The sequence below is a fragment of the Bactrocera latifrons genome, unplaced genomic scaffold, assembly GCF_001853355.1.
Source record: "Bactrocera latifrons isolate USDA-ARS-PBARC rearing strain unplaced genomic scaffold, ASM185335v1 scaffold_9, whole genome shotgun sequence".
Taxonomy (NCBI): Eukaryota; Metazoa; Arthropoda; class Insecta; order Diptera; family Tephritidae; genus Bactrocera; species Bactrocera latifrons.
This window is the reverse complement of record NW_017537600.1, coordinates 3,222,319-3,249,155: the sequence shown is the minus strand read 5'-3', so window position 1 is coordinate 3,249,155 and position 26,837 is coordinate 3,222,319.

Sequence of the window (26,837 nt, the reverse complement as noted above, 5' to 3'; positions counted from 1 at the left end):
ATACTGGAATCTAGTACAACAGATAACTATCTTCCGGGCCCCGACGAAATCGATCAGCCTCAAGTCATTTGGGAATGTTTCATAATTTTTATTGAATTTTTAATTGTTCATAAAATTGGTTACAATAAGGCGGTTCAAGTCAAATATGCGCCGTTTTGTTCGATGACGCGTTCCCAACGAGATGCCAACTTCATAATGCCCCTCTCATAGAAGCCCAATTTTCACAGGACTCTCTTGTGGCCAACTTCTGACTACCAAGCGCGTTCGCCATGAACAGAAACAGGTGGCAATCACTTGGTGCGAGATCCGGACTATACGGTGGATGCAAARAAAACCTCCCATCCGAGCTCCCGGAGCGTCTGGCGCGTCACTAAAGATGTGTGTGGGCTGGCGTTGTCCTAATGGAAGACAACTCGGCCTCTGTTGATCAAGGATGGCCTCTTCTGCTTGAGTGCTACCTTCAAGCGGTCTAGTTGTTGGCAGTACAGGTCTGAGTTGAGCGTTTGGCCATAGAGGAGCAGCTCATAGTGGATTATTCCAATTATTCCTGCCAATCCCACCAAACACACAGAAGAACCTTCCTGACCGTCAATCATGAACGACTTAAAAGAAACGACAATCAATCAAACTCGTGTTAGCGCGTGAAATGAGATTTCTAAAAAGGTATAGCATGACAATAAAACTAGAACTACGCGCTCTCAGCGCCAACTAGCGAAAATACCGCAAGACTTTTTTGACAACCTAATATTTATTATAGTATTTACACATATATCAAATAACTTATATTACGCAGAAATTCAGCAAGCTGCAAGTTTACCATCAATTCCCTCCGGTGCACTTGAAAATTAACGGCTGAACTTTACAAAACCACCAAACATAAAATACAACCACACGAATGGTTAATGGATTAAGCATACAGGATAAAGTAGATGAATTTGTGTGAAGGCACAGGATAAACGCTGCATTTCCCACGCTTACCACACAACACCACACGGCAATAAAGGCAACCGCTTATTTAAAATTTTCTTTGCAATTAAGGATACCGCAGGACCTTATGCTGTAATGCACACACAAACACACCGCATATATGCTGATAAACAACCGTGTAAGTGCATGTTATAGGCAGCCTAGGTAGCCGTGAGCAACACGTGCGCAATCGAAGGGTAACAATAGCCTGCCGCTGCCCATGAGCGCAGAGCCCATTGTTCGAGACGCGTAATTGCGGTGAGTAATTGCGAACAAATCATTTGCACAAAACCCAGAAAACAAAAAAAATAAAATGTCCGAAAATGGCAGACAGTGTGGTTTAAATGACTTAATCCACGTGAAGAGCGTGAGAAAGTGCTAGGCTATACACGTAGGTTGATTTCAATAGAAGGTGGATTGTATTAAGCAAATTGAGGGACAATGTTAAATGAGTTGTATGCTTTAAATGGAGGAGGGATGTGGGTTGCGAAAATTTTTGCAAGTGTGGTGGTGGATTATACAAGTATATATACCTTTGAACATACAAAAATAGAATCCTGCGGTGAACTTGTGCTTAGCACAGTGTTCAGGAAGCATTAATGAAGGGAGAGAAGTAAAAGGAGTTATTGTCCAAAAACCATATCGAACTGGCTTCTACAGAACTTACGAACTTCAGAATTTATATTTTTTAGCACTTCCTAACAACTGTGAAATATGTACTGAATTCATAATTTGATTAACAATTGTGTAACTCTTACAAACTCTTTCCGTCATCAAATCGAGCCGTTATTTCATCAAATTGGCCTAAAACTTCAGCAAAGTGGGGATAAGCTAGCTGTTTGCCCAGCTAGTCGATATGTGTCAGCCCTTGGTAATTCCAGAAAATGGTAGCCATCACTTTTTCGGGTGATAGGATAGTCTACGTCTTCTTCAGAGCAGGTTCGCCGGGTAAAATCTATGGTTTTGGATCGTGTAGTCGTATACTAAGAAAATCCTTCTAAATATCAGTTTGTGTTCGTTCACTGCATTGCTATATGAAAGTCCCAATTCAAAATTTCTAATTCCTACAACTTAACATTTTATAATTCATTATCCGAATTAACAACTTATTTATAGCTCATTTGCAGTCACCAGCAGTACTCCAACAAGAGCTCTGTATCTGTGGCACAATCCAGCAGCCCTTATAATTAAAACGTTAACAAAACTTCACCAGTCGAACATTCTGACGAATTCGAGGCAGAGGTAATACCAAGACCGCTAGGATCGATCAAGAGAGAGCTCAATATACAATTTCAACAAGTTGCAAATAACAGATGGAAAAATAAAAGAAAATGCAATATAAGTAAGCAGTTATGGTCAATATATGAGAAAAGTAATGATCAAAAAATAAGAAAAGAATTAAAAAGTTATTAAATAGGTCCAGGAAAAGTATATACAGACTAATTGCTGCCATAACAGGGCATTGACCATTTGAAGAGCATGCATCCAAAATGGGTAAGCCCAACAACAACATCTACCAAGGCTGCGAAATAGTAGGGAATAATGAAAAAATGACCACGTTCCCTGTGACCGGCCCTATCGCAGATTCGACGTAGAACACTTAGAATCCATCAAGTACCAAACCTTGAGTGACGACACAAAATCGTTTGAAAATGAAGTTACAACATGATAGCAATAATAAAAAGGTCTTTGACTATTGTATCAAAATGGCACAGCTAGTGCTAATTGTGCCCGATACAAAAGGGCTGCACTCCTACCACCCACCTACCGAACATTCTGACAACAACGAATATCACTGTCTAGTTAATTTTGGCATTTTATCGTCGATTATATTTTGTTACCGTATCGGTGTTCGTCACAATATCGAAGATTTTTCTTGCGTTATCCTCTGTGGTAATCAGTTTAAGACAATGTCACGTGGATCTTCCGATTAAGGGTGGTAAACTCTTCGCTCTCAGCAAAATTCACATATCAATGGTTAGATGAGTTCTTACTGGACACTAACCCACCGGCATTCAACGCGTGATGTTTTGCGCCAAGGTCAGTTTGGGAAATAGCGCCGTTTTGTTAAAACTAAATGGCACCGAGATCACGAACTTCAATTTTTGGCATCAAATAGTCGGTCGCGTTGACAGCGGCATTGACGCATCTTTTCAGGTTGCCCTCCGTCCCAAATGCGTAAATTTTGCTTATTTACATACGCTTTGAGCCAAAAATGGATCTCAGGACTGAACAAAATTTGACTCAATAATGTTGGATATTCTTATAACTTTTAAAGAGCCCATATAGCGAATCAATGTTGTTTGGGAAAATCAGGCGGCATAAATTTAAAATATCGACATCAAGTGCGCCAAGTTGTGCCATACATCAGTCCGCGTGGCTGTGAATGGCGCCGAATCGACTCTCCACAGATTTCGTGTACACTCTCAGCTGCAGCTGTTATATTTTCTTCACTGTGTGCTACACGTGGTCTATTCGATAGAATATTATTCAATAATGTCTGGGTCTCGAGGTGGGTGATGGTGTTGCGAATAGTACGCTCAGTATTACGATTATATTGACCATAAGTTTAGCGAAGCCGCCACACATCGAAATATAATTTGCTCACCGACAGAGAAGGAGGTTTAAGAACCAAACAAATATTACTTGTTATATTTTGGGTTTTTTAAAATCGATAGAATCCAATGAGAACATTATGCAGGAGACCAATCCACCTCTTTTTTCAGTTTATTTAAACGATTTTTGTGCAATATTTAGTTTCTGAGCAATCGAGACGACTTTTACATGATGTTGAACGCGACGATTTCTGTCCGTTGGATATTATCGAGAAAAGGACTTGCAGAACATGCTTAATTTTTAGCATCAAATACACCAAAGTCGCTATTGGCTATTACAGTTACAGACCAGTATTCGCATTTTCAGCCGCTTACGTTTTTGCTTTTACCGAAGACTGTAAATTATGCCGTATTTTTTCCTTTCTGCCGTCTATCTTTGACGCGTGTTCACACCATACCGAATCAAACAAACATAAAACGAAACTACTAAGCGAATTCCTAAAGCCATGTGTCGGAAAATCATTTCATTAATTTTTAAAAAGGTAATGTTGCACATAACCCTCAAAGGTTAAAAATAATTATTGAGATCAACAAAAATGATGGCGGGATGAAACATACTCGAAAAGAAAGAAAATATAACAACAATTAAAAGAAAATTATTTACTGACGTTCTGTGGTCAATAAGTGGAAGGGAGGTAGTTGAGTTTTTAAGGGGAATAAAAACATTTGTCGCGATTTGCGGAAAAAATACAATTCCTTTGGGAAAACATTATGTGACAAAGTTGGCAATAAAAAATTAATAACTAAAAATATTAAGTTAAAATTAAGGTAAATTAAGTTTGCCACAAAGTTTGTTCGGAGACCCTATAAAGTATATATAAATGATTAGTATGTTGAGCTGAGTCGACTTAGCCAAGTCCGTCTGTCCGTCAGTTTGTCCCTAGTTTTTAAAATATCATCTTGAAATTTTGTAAATGTCATTTTCTCTTTACGAAGCTTCTCATTTGTCGGAACTGTTGATATCGGACCACTTTAACATATAGCTGCCATACAAACTGATCGATGGGAATCAAGTTCTTGTATGAAAAACTTTTACATTTGACAAGATATATTTACGAAATTTGGTATAGATTATTTTTTAAAGCAACAATGTAATCTCCGAAAAAATTGTTTCGATCGGTTAACTATAGCATATAGCTGCCATACAAAATGAACGACCGGAATTAAGTTCTTGTATGGAAAACTTTCACATTTGACAATGTATCTTCACGAAATTTGACATGGATTACTGCTGAAGGTAATAATTAGTGTTGGGAAGTATCGAGTGATTTCAACTATCGATTGTTAATCACTGAATAATTTTGACTATCGAATGAATTTTTTCGTTCATTYATTCATTCATTTATTTAATCAAATTCAATAACTAAGCAAAGGCGTGCTCTTCAAACAACAAAAAGTACTGGAATTTCATTCATTTTTAATTAAACCAATACAAAGGTTTGATTTAATTCAATATTTTAATAAAACATAAATATAGTAAAGCACAGAAAATATATTCAATATCATATAAAATAAATATAAATTTAAATATCAGAAGAACTAGCTAGCTGATCTAGCTTTTCACCTTTAAGTCTATTTCTTCTATCATTTATAATTTGCCCAGCTTTAGAAACTTCTACCACTCATACATGCATTCAATTTAATTTCCATTATCACACATAATTCAACATAAATCATTCAACATAATTTTAAAATACACACAACACATTTGCTGAATATAATACCATTTACTTGAAATGGAATAAATGAATTCGTACAAAAAATCTTTGCTAGATATCTACTTGGATAAAATCATTCATTCGAAAAATCATGCAATAGCGAAAAAATACTAATGAATGAAAAATTAGTAGCGAACAAAATATTCGTTTTGAACGAAATATTGGTATGAACGAAAAAATTCGAAATTTTATTCGATAGTCCCCAACTCTAGTAATAATATAATCTCCGAAAAAATTGTTCAGATCGGATTACTATAGCATATAGCTCCCATACAAACCGATCGATCAATCGAATCAAGGACTTGTATGGAAAACTTTCCCATTTCACGTGGTATCTTCACAAAATTTTATATGGATTATTGTTTAAGGTGATAATATAATCTCCGAAGAAATTGTTCAGATCGGTTAACTATAGTATATAGCTGCCATACAAAATGAACGACCAGAATTAAGTTCTTGCATGGAAAACTTTCACATTAACAAAATATATTTACGAAATTTGGTATAGATTATTTTTTAAAGCAACAATGTAATCTCCGAAGAAATTGTTCCGATCGCTTTACTTTTGGGTCCAAAAATCGAAAATTTTTTTTTGCTTTATTTGAAAGTACAATGTCTTGTGGATATACTGTGACAGACAGAAATTCGAAATATTTGAGGAGTTATAACGAGTTTCCTAGAGCGCCTCGGAGTCCTCTCTCTCGGAGTTGTTGAACTTTACACGCGTTTTTCTCAAAACTGTTTTTCTGGTCGGCCCGGGTCCTAACTCTTTTTCTACTGAACCGATTACTTTCAAATTTAAATAGGCTGTTCTACACACTTATAGTTCTCGTTACCTCTAAAGATAATATTTTTCACCCCTAACTTTTTATTTTACAACCCTTTCTTTGTTAAATGAAAGGAATTTTTTTTCAAAGTCTGATATTTTGTCATTTACCCTTGAAATATAACTTCAGTATTTCCGACCAGAACGACATGTCTATAGATTAAGAACAATCAAGAATATTTGATTTCAGATAACTTGAAGCGCCAAAATCATCCGGGCCATACACGCGCATTTTTTTGAGGTTCCAACTTCGTGTAAATAATAATAGTAGTAAAGTATAAAATAAAATTTAAAAAAAAAAAAATTTTTTTTTTTAGATTTTCAAAATGTAAATAAAAATATTCTAAATATTAAAAATCACCCTTGAAAGAAGTAATGAAAATATGTATAAGTTACCAGACTATTACCATAATATCGGAAAAAAATTGCATTATAATCAAAAAATTTCACATCAAGATGTTTGCTTTATTTTTTTTTTTTACTGATTTCTCTGTCTTAATAACGACGCATATCACTTAAATTGTCTACAATTACATCCATTATTTTATAATTTTTGCAAATTATCAATTCTCTGCTGACAGTCTTCAATTGCTCTTCTACAATAATTTCTTATTTAATTTGCCAAAAATATACACTGAAATGCTTTGCTAAGCAGAAGAGCTGTTCAGCAATTCCTTGACTTTGATTTTGCATACCGCTTTTTCGTTTTTTTGCTCTCACAAATTGTTGTTAACATTTTCATTTCCATCTGATTTAATCACAGATAACGACACGTGCGCCAACACGAAGTAGCTGCGCGTACTCGAAGCGAGACCCACACCAACGGCAATGCCTGAGGTTTGCTAATGTTGGCGCTCACAACTGCGCACCCATCACGACTGCTTACCTATGCTCGCGTTTTTAATTCATCGTTCGCTACGCCATACTTCCGTCTAACATTCAGCACCACCCTCCCCGCCCACACTTCCCTCTCACTCACTGCGCTATGCACATCCGTATAATCATAAACATAATCAGTGTGACTGCTCTTGGCGGGCAGACTCGCCGCTTGACTGCTCGACTGCGAGCCTGGTTGACTGATTTTCATCTACCAGCCGCGCAGCGACTTTCCGCCATTATTATCAACCCGTCGCACAAAAAAAACACAGCAACAACAAATTATAATAATAACAAGGGCAACCGCGGGGGAGGGGCGAGAAAAAAAGTTTTTCAAATGAAGAAAAGTGCCAATATGCCACAAAAGCCGTCAATAAGCAGTTAAATACACACACACACACAGCAGTAAATGCATGTATATGCGCCGCAAAGCATGCTTTGATTTTTCAACAAAAACGGTTGCTGCGCTCAAGAGCCGGAGAAATGATAACACAAGCGTGCAATGTGCTGGCGTGTGAAGTCAATGACATTAAATTTCCGTCTTTTCTGCATATTTATCGTAACTACACATACACAAACATACACACATACCTATGTATATATATATATAAAAGCATATACGGCATCAAAGCCACACCTGTGCGTTTATTTTTATCGGCAGTTATCCTGCTTATAGCCAACAGCAACAACAGCCTGACAACCGCTTTGACTTTCTCCGAGTTGATTATTTTGTCGCAGTGTTTGTTGTTGTGACAATTTAGTTGTTGCTGCTTTCCATGTAATTTCTTTGCCCCAAACTCGAGATTTACTCAGACTTGTTATTGCTATTTGATCAATGTGTTTTGTTGTTTTTTAGACAAAAAATTTTTACGCACACATGCGTGTATCTACTCTACTCGTACATACATATATTTACTTACTTTTATCGACAACGTTTTCATTTTCATTTATGATTAGCTGATGAAAGTAGGCGTGAAATGGTTTAAGTACATCTATATGTATGTGTGTGTCTGGTGATGACATGCTTTCGCATGTTTCACACATCATTTCCTGCATTATCCTTTGAAATGTGTTCTTTGACATATTTTTTTCAATTTGATTTTTAAGTGTTCAAGTCAGATAAACTTTTTTTATTCCTATTACATTTGCCCACCACATGTTTTTGTAATTATCAGAAGACTTGTCAAATATTGTAATTTAAAGCTTCAAATTATGGACGTTTAAAAAAATTGTCTGATAAATATAGAAGAGGTTATAACACTTAATGCCAAGAAATAGGTTCCATCTCTGTATTCCAACTAAACAACTTAGATTGTGAATCACTTTTGCCACTCTGATGGAGGTCTCTCCAAAACATGCATTAATATTTTTGGAAAAAACAAATGATTTGGGACGACCTTTGGCAAAGTGATATACGACCACGACTGAATTCACCATACCATTGATAAGCACTGGCCCTGGGTAGAGCTTTATCGCTAAAAACTGAATTAGGTTCACGTCACGTTGAAAGTTGTAAAAAATCTTCTCACGAAAATGTTCGATGTTTAATTGTATGTATTTTTTTGACCGAGCTGCATATTTCAAATTACTGTAAGCAACACAAAAAGCGGACGTGTGTCAAAACGTTCTGAGTATGTACTATACCATCAAAAATGTCAAAACAAGGCACCAGAATGCCCAAAATCTGCTCGGACTAAAAATCTAAGACAAAACAATAAGACATTCGAGAGATTTTGAAAACTTCCCATACTTGCTTAAAGATTCTCGCTTCAGCAGGCTTTGAATAACTTTTTTGGATATGAGCAAAAAGTGTTAAATTCTTCACCTCGAAAGTGGTATAGTAAAGTCCATCTGTTCGACTATCGGTCTGTCGGAATTGCATTTTATACCTGTGTCTTCACAAAAGTCGACATAAATGATGCTTCAATCTCTTAGCGTATGGACCAAGATTCTAAGAGAGAGAGACAGTTTTGTTGTGCATTAGTATTGTTTGAGCACACGTCAGAGATGGACATCAGCAAAAAAGAGGTTTTATAGTTGTTTTCGATAATAACGAAAAACACTCAGGCGGTCAAGCATAATTGATATCAAAGCTGCACCACGCAGAATGACAACAAGTTCTAAGAATCTAAATAAGACCAGCAATTTAATTTAAAAAAATATTAACGAGTTTATTTTTATCTTACAAGACCTTATATCTGATTTCTATTACTAAAGTCAGTTTTGCAGAGAAACCACTCAATATTTCTTTAAATATTAAATAGATTTTTTTCGATCCTAAAAGGGATCTCACCTGCACAGCATATAGCGCCGGTTCGTTAAGCGATCTAAAACCAATTGAATATAAGACCTTCACAAATGGAAAAAAAGGTTTGTATCCATCATAAATTTATTGAGACGACTATATCTACTGAATTGCCGAAGGCAAGACTGCCAATGCAAGTAAGTGTCGAGATTAAGTCCTGTAAAGGCTGGGCAATAGAATAGAAAGTATCTGAGTGTTTCCACGACATGTTGTGTATCTTATGTACAAGAAATTTCATGAGCTAAAAATTCAATTGATTGACCAAAAGATCAAATGATTTCTTAGACTAATAATATTCACAACAAGACTAACCTTAATTATAATACTTTAAAATTTATATAACATTTCGTTCGATCATTCTCAAAAAATATAGTTAAAAGACAATCGCTTCCACTAGTTTAATTTAAAATGAAAACGAAATGTTTTGATAATATTTTTATTTAATGTTTCCCACTAATAAAGAGACAGGCCTTATGGTCTTTATAATAAGATTTATGTTGGTAACTTATATTAGCAAGCTATTATTCACGTCAATTTTATGTTAGGGATATTTCTAGTACCACGCAGTAGTTGTCAAAGATTGGATTAGTGCTTTTTTTGGAAAAATAATATATACAACCATTAAGGACAACCAAGACACAAGGTTAGTGAGATTTTAAAAAAACTTGTTGCAATTGATATTAACAAAGCGTATCACCTTTTAATTTCTTTCCTTGAACATGGTGTATTAAATTTGGGATGTAGTAACAATTCTATAACATCTCTAAAATATAGCTTAAATTCTCAAGCTGCTCCGAGTATTAGTTTTGAAGACGCGACCGTGCAAATTAGCTACCGTTTAAGGATCCATTTTCTTTATTAAGTTTATGCTATCATTTAGTTCACTAGTAATAACTTTACGTCTAATTTGGTAAGGCTTTACTTACTAACTGAACCAAGGAGTACAAAGTGGGAACCTTTACATTTTTGTCGACGTAGCCAAAACACCATAAAATTTTGAGAAGTTAGTTTCTCACCAATATTTCCCTACATCTTCACCTTTTCAACCTGTAATTGTATATGCCACTCCTAAACTTGGAAAATATCTTCGCTGAAAATGGTAAAAAAACTTTCTTTAGTCAAAACTTCTATAAAAGGAAAATTGTTTAAAAACGTATTCGCAAATAGTTCTTTAAGAAAGGAGATCGTAAAAGAAAACATACAACTCACAAAGAACAGCAAATTCATTAGAAGAAAACCGCAGCACCTGTTACCATCAAACCGGTCAATAATCAGTAGTACCAAAAATGACAACAAAAGCAACATAAAACACTGGCACAACCATCACTTGACAAATTCACTCCGGTGCATAAGCACACATACGTACATACATACTGCAGAGCACCGCAGGTGGGTTGCCATTAATGGCAGACTGACGAAGATCTAGTCCAAGCAACAGCGGCAACACAATGAAAGTGGCAAAAATACAGCAACAACGTTAGAACCCCTGGCGTGAGCGTAGAAAAAGGGAAGGAATCTAAAGAAAATACGTAGAAAAGAAATGAAATTAGCCGACAAATTTTTAAACAACCGCAACCGAAATTGAGGTAACGCAGCGGGCAGCACGAGTAGCCGAACAGTCAGCGGTGGGACTACAAAGGCGGTGGAGAGTGTATGACCGGGTGCGCATCTTGAAATGTGAAGCTGGCTTAGCTGGTCGAATTAGTTAAAGTTGGACGTTAGCTGCCGCGGTTGCTTAGTAGCTCCGCAACTACAGACCCACACCACAGCGGTGGTAGCCACTGTTGGACGCGAGTCATAAATTTGCTGTACGAGCAAAAAACAAGACCAAGAAAAAAAAAAAAACGAATACACGAAGCGTGGCTAAGTGATGAGGAAAGGAAAATGTGTTGAACAGTAAATACGCGCAGGTAAGAAGAACATTGAAAAAACGTCACATTAGTCTCCATTAATGAAAGATTATTATGAAGAACATTGAGCCGTGACAGCTGCGCGGCGGCGAACATGGCAAGGTAGTCGGTTTATATGTATGTACGGACCGTACAAAATTTGTTGGTATACTGTGTGTGTGTTCGTGCGTGGATTTTTGGTAGTAGCTTGTCGGCATGGCCGCCACACACGTAGGTGAGTTTGCTACTCGCTTACGGTTGGGGCGGTAGCCTTTGCGCAGCTCAAATGGCTTGTAGATAATTAGAATTGGTTGGGGTTGCTGGAAAATTCCAAGAAAAAATCTATAAAATTGTAGGATTTTCACAAAATTAAAGACAAGTAATTTCAACAGCGTATTGAAGCGAATGAATTGGATAATTAGAAATCTTCTTGTGAACTGCATCTATATGCGGAGATATGGTTGAAAGCACCACTTTAAACTGCGTTTAAGCTTCAAGCAGTGAAATTTTTGATTATCATAAATGATGCTACAGTTTGAGTGCTTTAATCGCTAAAGCTGTCACTTGTTTTCGATTTTTTTATTTTTATTTTTTTTTTTTATAATTTGTAAGATGATTTATCAAACTCATCGACAGAACGCTTTTATTACTGAATTATTAGATTAATTTAAGTTCGAAATCTACTAGAGAACTCAACTTTGAATTTCGAAAGTGACCACTAGAAAAACTATTTGACGATCAATTAACATAATTAAAATGGTGATATTAATTATTTGCTATTGAATCAGTAAAACAAAGTTTTAAGTTTGCATTTATAGTCCACTAGACGCTTTAGTTTGACTATCAGAGGCGACCGCTACGGTAAAGGTCATTTTGAAGTCCGCCGAAAACTGGATGAGAACTTCCCCGTTAGCGCAGCCTTTCCAAGTCAATAAAAAAAAAGAAGCTAAAGCAGTTGGCCCTGTGGTTAAAGAGGTTAAGACAAGGATTGCATTCGAAACCAAAACAAATTCCAGCAACAATATATGCCTGGAGATCAAACGCAGTTATTATTGCTAGTTAGGAAACGGTAGGTAATTGAGAAGCACATCTCTCTCTGAGCTGCACGGCGAATTAAATATAGTTAGGCGCATAAAAATCCAACAAATGCACCGGTTAGGCCTTATCGTTCGCATGAAAGATGATACTTCAGCAAAAAGCTTTTTTTTATTTGAGAGCGATGGGTGGACGGGGGAACCAAGAGTGCAATTAATGTGACCTAGCAAAGAATAGACATGGAAGCCACCAGCGATGTTTTGTGTTCTCGTCCCCAATCGACTCACGATTATATTATCAAAGAAGAAGAAGCTATGTTTTCATGTCTGGCCATTCCTTAGATAAGGTTGCCAATCAATCTCACAGAGAAACTGACTTCAATCTGACTTCTGTCTGACGTTGCGTAGTTTTAGTAGATAAGTTAAGAACTAATTTGATAGAAACAGTGTCCAGTCCTTTACACATAATCTAAATCGAGCTTTGGTATCTGGGCACATAGAAAGTTCATATATACATATGCAAAATATATATTAGGACTACAACTTTGCTTCCGCAATTCCAATAGATGTCTCTAGGGTCAAGCAGTGATTAAATCGATTAAATCGTTTTATTTCGATATTGGACATTTTTGTCAACATTAACCCAACAAAATACTTATTTGTAGAGATCTTATTCTCAACTGAAAATGTCACTTTTTGAGCCGAATTTTCGAGATTTGCGGGAAATTTTGCTTTTCTTTTTTAATTCCAAGAAAAGTGCGGCAGCTCCTCCGCCACACACTTTACTGAGGCTGACACATACATAGATAATACTATTACTCTACTACTACTATCTATATGATTTCTAAGGTATTAAAAATTGTAGAATTTTTGTAAAGCAACTTGTGTTAGTTTACAAAAAAATGGATCATAAAGCATTTCGTGTGTTAATTAAGTATTAGTTTTTGAGGGAATAGGGGAAAACACTTTTGGACCGTTTTTATACAATAAAGCCTTAAATTTAAAAAAAAAAAAAAAAAATGGCGGAAGGAAATTTTTAGACCTAACACATATATTTCATTCTTTGTAATGGACGCTCTGTAATGTGTATGTATTGGATGCATGCCCAGGTATTTTTTTAGAAATCGTGAAGTTACGTCAGCCGAACTATTTCCAATTCAACAGATATCTTATTGACCTTGAATCAGAAACTGGTTTCAATTGCGTTGTTCGGACGAAATTAAGAAATTTTTCTATTCATCTTCTTTTTTAGGAAAGGAGTACCGAAACCTAGCAATTCCTCAGCAAGTGAAGATATTTCAATCTCAGTCCGACAAAAGACGGGCAAAATACGAGAAAGAGACAAAATAATTCCATCCCAAATTTCTTGCTGCTTTAGCAAAAATTCTCCGAAAAAAATATTTAGTCGCAACGAGTGTGTGAACCTCTTAAACAGTGTCGGAATGAACACATACGATCCCAGCAAGATTGACGTTTTGAAGAACAAGTAGCTCGGAGCACCGATTACGGCCCCGAAAAACCTCGCAGTCGTTCTGGTTGTTGACTAGTGCTTACTGAGCTCGCTAGAGGTCCATAGTTGTAATGAAAAAACGCAGAGGATATCGGAAAACCAACTCGCTTAAAAATGTATGCAAATGAGCACTGAAAAACTGATAGGCTTTGCAGTTTCCGACGATCCTGCAGTGATCGGAAATTCATATAAGTCTAATATAGAAGAAAATTGAAGATATTGTTGAAACTATGAGATCAAGTACTTCTAGTCTAGTTTTGAGTGCACATGCAGCTTACTCCAAGCCACTTACTACTTCTACCGTGTTGGCAGCCCCTTTCGCTTGAAAAACGATACAGTGATCTGGTAGCTTGGAACTTCTGGTAAGCTCCCGATAGATGAACCCACTTCCTACTCTCTCTCTCTCTCTTAACTTCCACCCATCCCATCTGCGGAAACGCTCGCGTAATCCTTATCCAACGGCTTTGCGCTTGCCACAAATACCTCCAGGTGTGTGAGCTGAGAAGAAATCGCCAAGAGAAAGTTCTAATTGCTTTTCGCGTACTTTATCACACAAATTTCTTAAGATAGTTCGTAAATGCTTCACACTTCGATTATGAACATACATATGCATATCTTCCTTCCGATTTTGGGAGCTAACACTGTGTCTCTTGAACGCGTGGCATTCAGTAAAAGAAAGAATAAAATTCCTTTGAATTTGAGTAGGGTGTCGGGTGTAGTCAAAATATTATGACGAGGGATGGATACAATATAACTCAGATCGGAAGACATGCCTTCATCTTCTATTGTAGCCATATGTTTAACAAATATCGAAGCTTTTGCCATACTTCGACATTTTTCTGCACGTGCAAGTGGCACTTCAGTTTCCCAACTAAGAAGATAAAGTTAAGGTACTAACACATTAGACACATATCTCCTTCAAACACGTCGACATTGTAAGTAAACCCTACAATATGTTCAAAGTAATACAATTTTTTTCTTGTTTTTTGTCAAAAAGCGCAACTGCTTTGCTTTTGGGCTTTTGCAGACTTTTTATAAAAAACCTGTCACTCATCTCTTACCCCTGCGTTTGCGATAATGTGATTATTTAATTGACTTTGCGCGTCGTATTGCGTCGCTTAAATCGTGCAACGTGTATACGCACATTCACTCAAAATAAAATTAGCAACAAAATAATGTTTTTTAACGCGAAAATGTAATTTCTGCTCCTTATGTTGCAAATTAACCTCGACTGCCTCCGTTTCACTTTGTACACGCTTGTGTGTGTGTATGTACGCACTCAGACCTTTGTCAGCTTCCTTTTGAGTCGCGCGCGTCAAAGCGCTACATGGCGCTGAACTGAGCTGAGCAGTCTCTTCCTGCTGATTTACCTATGTCTTTGTGCGTACGTGTGTTTATGTTGCTCAAGCTCGGTAGTCCTTTGGCCTTAATGTAATTTTTCTTAATTTAGGCTGCCATATTAAGGCGAAATTTATGTTAAAAAACTCGATTATCCGCTTCCGGTTGAAGGGCACATTAACACTGCGGTGCGTCTTGGTTCTTTGTATGTCTTAGGCGCCATCGGTTCAATTCAGCTGGCTATGGCCAATGTGGTGTAGCTCTTGTATTGGTGTCAGGTGTCAAAATTAGAAATCCAGTTTAAAAGTAGGGTGTGAGTGAAGAAAGTCTGAGCTATTTTTGATGTTACAACATTAATGTTCATTATACTTTTCAACTTAATAATTATTTATGGACACACGTCTAGTCTGGATATCGACTGGAACGTCGCGTTTTGAATAAATTGACTTACGTCTGCATTTCGCGATTGTTTTTTGAATGTTTTCTTACACTTTTTGTGTATAAAGAGTGAGGAGAGGGAGATTTCTACAGCATCTCATTAATTCAGAGCTTGAGTGTTTTCCTGCATTCGAACGACATGAACTAGCCAGCGTAGGCGCTGTCTTTTAATTTGCTGAACTATGTCAATGCCGTGATATAATTCGTACTGCTCATTGTTCCATCAAACGTGATGTTCGCCGTTGCCAATACGTAAATGGCCAAATATCTAGCGCAGAATCTTTCTCATGGTCAATAATACCGTTGACATCATCCTGCACCAAAGATATCGATGCCATTGTCATATGCACACTCTCATAGAAGATTGAACCTTATTATCTATTAAGCCCTGCAGCTCGAATTATTTTCTCCAGTAGTAGATCGTAGAAGTCGCACGATCGAAAGTCGCTTTGTCTAAAATCTCGTTTGGTGTCAAACGGCTCAGAGATGTCTTTACCGATTCTGACGGATATTTTAGTGTTGCTCAGCGTCAGTTTACACAACCGTATTGGTTTAGTTGGGATAACAAATTCAGAAAAAACGACATAAAGACAACTCCTTTTCGTGCTGAGAAAGGTAGCTTTGAAATCGAGGAGAGGAGCTGTGTGTCGATCATCTTTTCGCTGGTCTTTTTCAAAACTTGGTGCATGGTGAATATCTGGTCTGATGCGGATTTTCCAGGACTGACACCCAATTAATAATTATCAATTATAATATGCAATCAGTTTGTGGACGGTGGGGTTTAATCTTTCATGCAGTACGCTCAATATATATTTATATTTTCACCAAGTAGTTGGATTAAGCAGAACTTCACTTTAATTGCAAACGTCGGGCATATTTTCATCCGAATATTTTCTACAAAGAAGCTCCTTATCAATTTTTCGTCTCCGTGCTGGAATACCTCATCCGGCAATCCATCTGCCCACAGATGGGGTAGTTGCTATTCGACCTTCTGCATAGTCTAGCAATAGAACCTACGTTGTTACGGCGATCCTTGGCTCCTGAGTAATCAACATAATGTTTACATGACGGGCGGACTCAACGATTTCCGTTATTGTATAGATATTATTGACAATTAACTTGCCAGAGATTACCATAACGGAATGGACGAAATCAAAAATGCGAACGATTGGATATTACAGTATGAGGGCCATAAAGAACATTCAAATTTTCAACCGCCTGAGTTTTGTTTTTATTTAAGAAAATTTATAAAATAGGGTGCACCTTTTATTTGCTTGTACTATCGGACATTTGCTAAAATATCGGCAATGTGTGAGATAGTATATTATTAAAATTCGTAGAGAATCCTGTCTTGTTAATAGTAAATCTGTGTGTCAAAAATTGGTTGGATCGGGTCAATATCTCCTTTAGTCCCCACATACCTAATTTCAAGATTTTCGAATTTCCACTGGACATTATATCAGCCAAAATGTGAGTTAACTTAATAAAATTGAGAGAGAGTGTTTTCTAATAACGATACATCTTTGTGTTTAGAATGAATAAAATCGGGAAAAAACTTGTCCATAGCTAACAAGCCTTATGTGGATGAAGTTAACAATTGGTTTAACTGCCTTTAATCCTTGCAAGTTACAAGAGTATTCCATTTGCCGGTTATTATGTATTTTTCCGCTGTTTATTTACAATGTGATAAGATTGTCTAGCGATTTTTTACATGAAAAAAGTTAACAGCAAGTATTAAAGAAGTTAACATTGGGAAAGTTTAAGTAACAGTGCTTGAAAATTGCTCTGTCAACATCAGAGTGATGCCAGTCTCTTATGGATCAACTTAACAAATTTTGGGTAATGTTTCGGGTGTGAATACCTTAATCTTCTGCAAAGACGACATCGCAAAGGAACTGCTTGACAAGCAGATAAGGTGGTACAGCCATAAAAAACCTCATTGCTGGTGCGAGATGTGGGTTGAGAAACATAAAGATGAAACTATCCAACAAACTGTTCAAAAATGATCCGAAAACGAGAAACCCAAATTCCCCAACCAAGACTTATGATGAGTATATAGAAAATGGTATTAGTCGATGGTATGGTTTGTTGGCTCAGGAGCCTACTTTGAGGGCTATAATAGGTTAAGTGAATAAGGTAGGCCAATAAACCAAGCATAGACCAGTTTGTTCCTTTGCCATACTCTTGACATTTTTTGCAGTCTTTTTCATCTGTCAGCCCCATCAAGCGGGCATGTGTCGCCATCAAACAGCGATCAGTTAATATTCGGATCATGTTCGTACTGTTTCTTCTAATGAGTGTCAATAGGAAGTTTGTTTATTTTCGATATACCTTTAAGGACATGACTTTTGCAGATTTGCACCCAGGTAGCTCGTTCCAGCGGGTTTTGATTTTCTTCGCCATGCTTCTGTCGATATCGTCATATGTAAATTGCATGGGTTTCCCAATGTTGATCAGATTTTCGGATGTTCACTATTTCATTGCCCTCGATACCTTTACTGCCTGGCACCCATTAGAAGTGAAGTTGCTTACTTCTGGTAACACTTACCACTGTTGCGCTGCTTTCCAAGATGCTTCTGGCCGATATGCGATACGAGGTTGAAGGCGACAACTTTTTTCAAAAGGTGAAACTGTGCACAGTTAACAAATGGCCGATCGTCTTATAGACTAATTGCTTAAGATTTGTTACCGGTAAGTAGTCCAAAGTAAATCTTTAGGAAAACTAATTTCCTCTAAAAAGTGGATATAAATAAGGAATTATTTAGTAGTTCCAGTAAAAAAGTGTAACGGTTCCAGTGGGTTTATCTTTATTCTTATGCTAATATCTCCGTGATTCGAAACTTGCATGACTTCGTATGGAAAGTCATGAATTACGAGTATATGTAGAATTGAAATACTTTAATTACAGGTACTTGAACAAATGCACCGCTCGAAATGAAGAGACCCCAAGCCAAGTACATGAACCACTCGATAATAGACCAACATAATATGTACATATAATACATGTAAACTATATGCCACAGACAGCAAATTGGCATTTTCGACCAAAACAATTGAAGTTGAGAGATTCTTGAAATTTTTTTCCTACACATTTGTTTTTTATTCGCTAACTTCACGGCATTACATTACAATGTTATATGGGATTGCTTCACATATACATATTTATTTATATACATATACCGTATGTGCATTTGTGGCATTGTATATATGTGAAATATGTATCTATTATGCATACGCTTTAGTTTGTTGTTGTAGCGCACTGCACATTCGGAATGTTTTCGGGTTATTTCAATTGAAATTGCTTATTTAGTGAACGAGACGACCCATCCCAATTAAGGTAAGGCACCAAGGGTACCGAAATATTTCGATAGATAGATATGGTTGTTGGCATGCAAAATGGATGTAGCACACATTAATACATACAAACATTTATACATATACATATACATATACATGTAGGTGAGCTTGTGTGTGTGTGTGACCACTGTGCTACGGAGAGTAAGTTAATATGAATCGGTGCGACCACATGACTGAGTGAACGGATTGTAAGCGGCTTGCCGGAAGCTGGGCAAACTGCTTCGACGCAGTGCAAGGTTGTGACTGAAGTTGTGTGGATAGAGAGGGCGAACGGCATGCTGCTTTTGCCGAACAATGCAATTGTGCAAATGCCATTGCTCTCCTGGCAAGGAATTCGGTGAATTTTGTAATATACCGAATTTTTTGCAAGATAGCCCCCAATTGCTAACTTGATAGCATAGTGTATTCTCACACACCCACATTTGCTCAATAAAAAGTATTGTAGGTGTAGTATTGATTATGTTTGAACTGTTACTAAAGTTCATACGCACGTATGTATGTATATATGCTATTCTTCTTCTCTTAATATGGATATTTATATTCTAGTAGGAGTCCCTAAAAAGTAACACTCAGGGAAGCAAAGCTAATTTAAACTGGTGTGTAGTTAATTGGTTGAACTAGCAACATTCAGCAGCGATTAAGTTGTGAAAATTGGGTTTCGCATTGATTATTTTCCTATCGCATAGACATTGGCACAGAAAAATAATTATTTGATAATTCGAGTGCAAGACTTCCTCTTCCTCTGCTTCCCCCGGCGGGTACTCCGTCGAATACTTTCAGAGCTAGAGTGTTTTCGTCCATTCGTAAAACATGACCTAGCCAGCGTAGCCGCTGTCTTTTAATTCTCTGAACTATGTCAATGTCGTCATAGATCTCATTGTTAGCTCATTGTTCCATCGAATCCGATATTCGCCTTGGCTAATGCGCAAAAAACCATAAATCTTTCGCAGAACCTTTCTCTCGAATACTAGCAACGTCGGCTCATCAGATGTTGTCATCGTCCATTTATACCAGAATGGGAATTATGATTCATCAAGCTACCTGGCTGTCTCCGGATCGAAAAACTACAAAAAAGATCGATCATGTTGTGATAGACGGAAGACACGTCTCCAATGTTTTAGATGTGTGTGCGCTCCGAGGTCCTAATATCGACTCGGATCACTTTACAGCTGCAAACGAAACCATTGGTTTTCGGAAAATGCAAAAGAACAGCTGGTACGACGGGGACTGCCGTGTTGCAGCGGAGAGAAAACAGGTTGCCTACCTCGCAACGTTACGGTCGCACATAACACGCGCAGGATGGGATAGATACCGAGAGTTGAAGAGGGAAGCGAGACGCATTTGCAGACAGAAATAGAGAGATGCCAAAATGCGTGAGTACGAAGCGCTTGATAAGATTTCCGACTAAGGTAATGCTCGAAAATTCTACGAAAAAATGCGGCGGCTTATAGAACCCATAAAGGTGATTTCGTCACCGATGCCCAGAGCATACTTACATTATGGAGGGAGCACTCTCCAACCTGCTGAATGGCAGTGAACGCCCAACACCATTAGAAGGCGAGCCCGATTCCTCAAACGATGATGATGGAGCAGACGTTCCATTGCCCGACCACGAAGAGGTTCGAATAGCAAATACCCGTCTGAAGAACAACAAAGCGGAGGGGGTTGATGGATTGCCGGCCAAGGTATTCAAACACGGCGGCGAAGAACTGATAAGGAGCATGCATCAGCTTCTTTGTAAAATATGGTCAGGCGAAAGCGTGCCCAACGATTGGAATTTAAGTGTGCTGTGCCCAATCCATAAAAAAGGAGATCTCACAATCTGCGCCAACTACCGTATCCCCACAAAACTAATACGGCTGTGTAAGCTGACGTTGACCAGAACCAGAAGCTTCGTCAGAATCGGGAAGGACCTCTCCGAGCCGTTCGATATCAAACGAGGTTTCAGACAAGGCGATTCCTTATCGTGCGATTTTTTCAACCTGCTTCTGGAGAAAATAGTTCGAGCTGCAGAACTAAATAGAGAAGGTACCGTCTTCTATAAGAGTGTACAGCTGCTGGCGTATGCCGATGATATTGATATCATCGGCCTCAATACCCGCGCCGTTAGTTCTGCTTTCACCATTCTGGACAAGTAAACAGTCATCGCACTCGCGACTTGACACCCACGTCACTGTTGACAGTCATAACTTTGAAGACATAAATAAATTCGTCTATCTCGGAACAGTGTTATTGGTGTATATACTGACTCCAAGGTAGACAAAACTTCAAAGTAATAACTATCAAAAGTGACGTGATAACCAAGTCGTGAGTGCGACGACTGTTTGATAGCCGAGCTGCTAAGGGTATCTGGTCATAGCGGAATCGTCGGAAACCGCAAAGTTGACGAGCTTGATAGCCAGGGCACCTTTATCCCAGTTTCATATTAATAAAAGTGAATCGATATTTCGATGTCCTCTTTGACCTATGGCCCTCTAGTGACTGGGCAGACGTTGGCCTACAACAAAAACTTCTGCGACTGGGAGTTTCTTTTGGTCCAAAGTAAATTTTAAGATATTTTCCAACTTATCATTCTTAGCAAAGTCGCTATCAGTGCAATTGTAGGTATTCTGATTGAACACTGTTAAAAAGGTCCCCATCCGGTACGACTAAATATTTTATAGAATACCCGTTGCCAAATCTGTATGGAGGTGGGATCATCTAGTCACCTTTTTCCTCATTTATCCCTACAAGAAAAGTCTAACAGAATGATATCACATGATCTTGGTGTTCAATCACCCTGTGCAAATCGTAAAATTATCTGCTGACTGAAGTGTTCTCTCAATGACTCCTTTTGATATGCGATGTGTGTGAAGTGGTGCCATCTTGTCGAAACCAAATGTCGCCGAGATCACGTGCTTCAATTGCAGGCATCAGTCAGTTTTAATAGCATGACAACGGTGGCTATTGGTAATGACGTTCCGTTCTCACCGGCATTATCTTTTAAGAAATATGGACCAATGATTCCAATAATAAAAGCTTTGCATAAAAAAAAAAGTCTTTGTAACCTGAAACTCTACCCTAACAAACAATTTTATTGGAACTTAGCAAGAATTTAATTTCTCCGCTATCAAGCCTCACTTGTCTTTCACTATATGCTTGTGATTTACTGCGAACGGCAATAATGTTCCAAATATATTTTCATATACCACCGTATACATCAACCGTTCTCTTTCTCTTTTTCGGCTAGAAATTCCATTATTATGAGTCCTTCCGTTATTTATGTGTGTTTCGTAATTTCGCTATTTTGCATCTGTATATGTATACCTGACGAAGAGGTATTTCATTACACATTTCATCATTTCATGCCAAACAATATAGCGATCAAAAAAGTCATGGCTCAAACGCCTGTAGCTGTGCTACGAAATATTTCTTTTAACCAAAACGAAAATTTCAAATAAAAAACTATAAGAACAAATAAGAGCAGCTACCCTTTGTCGAAGCTGAGCGCATTGTCGTAAGTTATTACTTTTATCCATACCTCTCACGGGCATATACATAGCGGCCACAAAACGTCAAGTCAATATGCCGAAATCGAAAAATAACGGTACAAACGAGTACTAAAGATTTTATGCATGCAAGTACATAGAACACACTATGGCAGCAAGCTGCCGCTAGCAGGTATATTGAAATATTGTTATGACTGGTGTGAAATTGTCAAATTCGTTAGTCTTCGGCAGTTGTGTAAGGGTTAATGTTCGATTCGTAAGCGCAAAATGAAGGATTTATGACACAAATGCAAAAGGTGTGCAGAAATCAGTGTATTTTTCACCCAAGATAGTTCGAAATGGTTGCATTAGGTTCAGTCTAACTAGTACAAGTATAATGGAAAGCGAGTATGCTACTTTGTCGGAAACAATCTAGCTCAAATTTTAATTGTCAGGATACTCCAACAAACACATAAAATAAAGGGCATGATATTACCAAAGCATTCTTATATTACAATGCAAAGACAGACTCAATTATACTAAAACCACGCCCACTTTTCGAATCAAGCAGCTCATGCCTGCTGGTCTTAGACTAAGTATCCTCCAGGTGGCCAACGAACATCCGCTTAAATGCAAGCTGGGTTTCGGACCCGTTACGTAAAAAACACTCTCAATGAAAAGCAATAAACAGCATTTTTTGATGAGCACTATCGCAAACGCATACAGGATAACGATTTAAGGCCACGCACCTGGAAAGTCCGGTCCATAGCGCGATGGACGGGTCAAGGCCTGGAATGAGTAGGTCCTTGTTGCATTTACTACAACGGCCATATAAAGAAGCGCAAATTCGGTATGGGATTCGTAGTGGGAGAGAGATTCCGTCTTGGGATTCACCCCGGTGTATAAAAGTCTAGCCATAATCAGCACCAAAGCAAGGTTCTTCAACCCCGACGGAAGAGAAGGACGATGTGACCAAAGATGCTCTCTACGAGCGCTTGGAGCGTGATAGATAGTGCTTGGGGACTTTAAGGCCAGGGTGAAAATATCTCCAAATCGGTTGAGGCTGATTGACTGCGATAAAATGGACTTTATCAGTGTGGCTTTAGACCTGGAAAATCAAAAACCTACCAGATATTTACCATGCGCCAAATCTTAAAAAAAAAAACCGTGATCTCTTCGTCGATTTCAAAGCTGCTTTTGACATTTATGCCGCGATCTCTGAATTTCATATCCCCGAAAAACTAATGTGGCTGTGTAAACTGCCGTTAGGCAATATCAAAAGCTCCGCCATGATGGAGAGGAACTCCTCCGAGGCGTTCGATACCAAACGAGCTTTCATACAAAACAACTCTCTATCATGTAACTTCTTTAATCTGCTGCTGGAGAAAATAATTCGAGCTGCAGAGCTTAATCGAGCAGGACAATGATCGCGTACGCCGAGAAGAGTTTACTCCATTGGAGAGATCAGATGGAGAAGCACCTGGCTGCTCTTAGTACTTTGTTTTGGCGCTAATTTTGTCTGGATTGTCACTGGGTCCAAGTTGTACGAATTATTTCAAATTTAGCACAACCGACAATGACGTAAGTTCCCAAACTAAAATTCGGTGATTATAATATATGGGATGACACGTTGCCACGGCGCTCTTTATCAATACAATTTGAGTGTTGAAGAGAAAATGAGTTTAGCGATCACTTTCAGAAGCCCAGTTATTTCATGTAGTCATATCATACACATAAAGGTCATCATCAAACAATTGTAGTAGGACTAATGGATCAATGGAGTAAACTTTCGTTAACTGTACATCCCCAATCCATTATGTCACAGTAGCTCAAATAAAGCTTCAATGTTTTTAGTTAGATTCTATGATTTCATAGGAAATGATTCTTCTACGAAACTGGATAAGGATTAATTATTAAGAACCCGTTTCATATTTTGTCCTATGTATTTTAGAACGGATCTTTTTTCTATAAAATTGCATATGTGTGGAAGGCTAAGATTGTCTATTTGACCGGTGATCTATTAAACCGGTTTCGAGCCAGCGTTTTCAAAGGAAGTTTAAAACAAGAAAAAACGTTAACTTCGGTGGCACCGAAGCTAATTTACCCTTCACAGGTGCATTTCTTTTAGTAACTATGTCTACAGTTTGTATAGAAGCTATATGCTATAGTAATCCGATTTGAACAATTTTTTCGAAGATTATGTTATTACCTTAAGCAGTAATCCATGTCAAATTTCGTGAAGATACCACGTGAAATGGGAAAGTTTTCCATACAAGAACTTGATTCCGATCGTTCGGTTTGTATGGCAGCTATATGCTATATTTAACCGATCTGAACAATTTCTTCGGAGATTATATTGTTGCCTTAAAAAATAATGTGTACCAAATTTCGTAAATATATCTTGCCAAATGTGAAAGTTTTCCATACAACAACTTGATTCCGATCGTTCGGTTTGTATGGCAGCTATATGTTATAGTGGTCTGATATCGGCAGATCCGACAAATTAGCAGCTTCTTGAAAAGATAATGACGGTTGCAAAATTTCAAAACGATATCTTAAAAGCTGAGTTACTAGTTCGTATATAAACAGACAGACCTACAGACGGACATGCTAAAACGACTCAGCTCAACATATTGATTATTTATATACATATAATTTATAGGGTCTCCGACGCTTCCTTCTGGGTGTTACAAACTTCGAGACATATTGAGTTTGTCACGTTGTCAAGTCGTTCAAGGTATAAAATCAGAATAATCGGTCATATAAGAGATATGTGATATGATTGTGCCATCTGATCGATTCTGGCAAAAGATCAATATAATACCAAAATGTACTTTCGATTTAGATTCAAGTATCTCATAAACTGGCGAAAAAATGTCATGATTCCTTTTTAACTTCACGTTAAAAGTCTCTTAGGCAGAGTTGTTTAGTATGACCCGTAGGACATTTCCCGCGTACACAAGTTTTTCGTTTTTGTTATTCCTAGTAAATCAACCCGCTCTAATGCACATACTTCATTGCAACCCACAAGATTCGAATATAATCGAATATAATTAATAATGAAATAAAACCGCAACAAATTTGACCCGGACTAACCGAAAGGATGAAATGTTTTTCCAAACGAATTTTAAGTTCGTGTGAAATTTGAACCCAAAAATATATTTTTGGGACGCAAAAAATGCAATGAAGGCGACGTCAAGGATAGATGAGCTGACAAAATATATTTTTTTGTCAGTCCTATTCAAATTTCATCAGATGTTATGATTATAACTGCTATCTTCAGTATATTCGCCACTCATAATACCAAACTCACTCTCTCCCTTTCATTAAGCATTCTGTTTCCACATAAGTTTCACATGATTCTCATGACCCCATTCAAATTAACCTCATTCGCTGACATTAAATTTTACTCTTGCCATTGCCAGGACCCATTTAAAGTACATTAAAAACTAGCATGACAAAAAAACGTGAACCAAAACTGAATTTCGTAATTTGACAGCTTGCATCTATTAAATTTTTATAAGACAACCATAATGTCAGCAACATCCTTTCATGTCAGCGGCGATCCACTCTAAAGGTGACATTAACATTTTGTGTAATATTTACAGTTTGACTTTCAATTATTTCAGCATTCTCGTTAACGGCAGGTTACCGATGAATTTTCACCAACTCTGCCACGCACACATGTACTCAGATAATATATATAAGCGCATATACGAGTACGTTTGTGTGCAGAGCGAGCGAACGAGCACCGTTAAATGTAAGTACCGCACTAGTGGCGACAGTGTTGCCCATTGAAGCATACCGACATGCAATGTAATACCTTTGACGCAGCACACCACCAATACAACATGTTGCAGTGGCATCAAACAGCGCCAATGTCGTGGAGCCATTCAGGCAGTCAGCTTTTGGGCGCATAAACGAAATGGGAACGCAAAAAAAAAAATCATAAAAATCCGTCCAGGTGGAATCTGTTCCTGGCACGGAACTACCTTCATGGCCGAACATGTGACGAGTGTTTGGGTGTATATATTCATGAAAATACAGTATGTATATATTTATGGTAGCGTTATATTACAGCAGGCGAGCAGCTCAACGTACTGCTGCTGGTGACTTTCTCTACTTGCAAGCATACATTTGCGAGCGCAAAAATATTGTTGTTTTTTTATATGCCACCACAAAGCGGTATTAACTCGTTTGTGCTTGTAATATGACGTTGACTTTTCTTCTTCCTCTCAAGAAGAATGTATGGTACATGTAAGGTACTGTGTTTTGCTAGCAAAACCCCCATCCAAGCCTCTATGAAATATGTATCGGGTGATTTTTTAAGAGCTTGATAACTTTTTTAAAAAAAAAAACGCATAAAATTTGCAAAATCTCATCGGTTCTTTATTTGAAACGTTAGATTGGTTCATGACATTTACTTTTTGAAGATAATTTCATTTAAATGTTGACCGCGGCTGCGTCTTAGGTGGTCCATTCGGAAAGTCCAATTTTG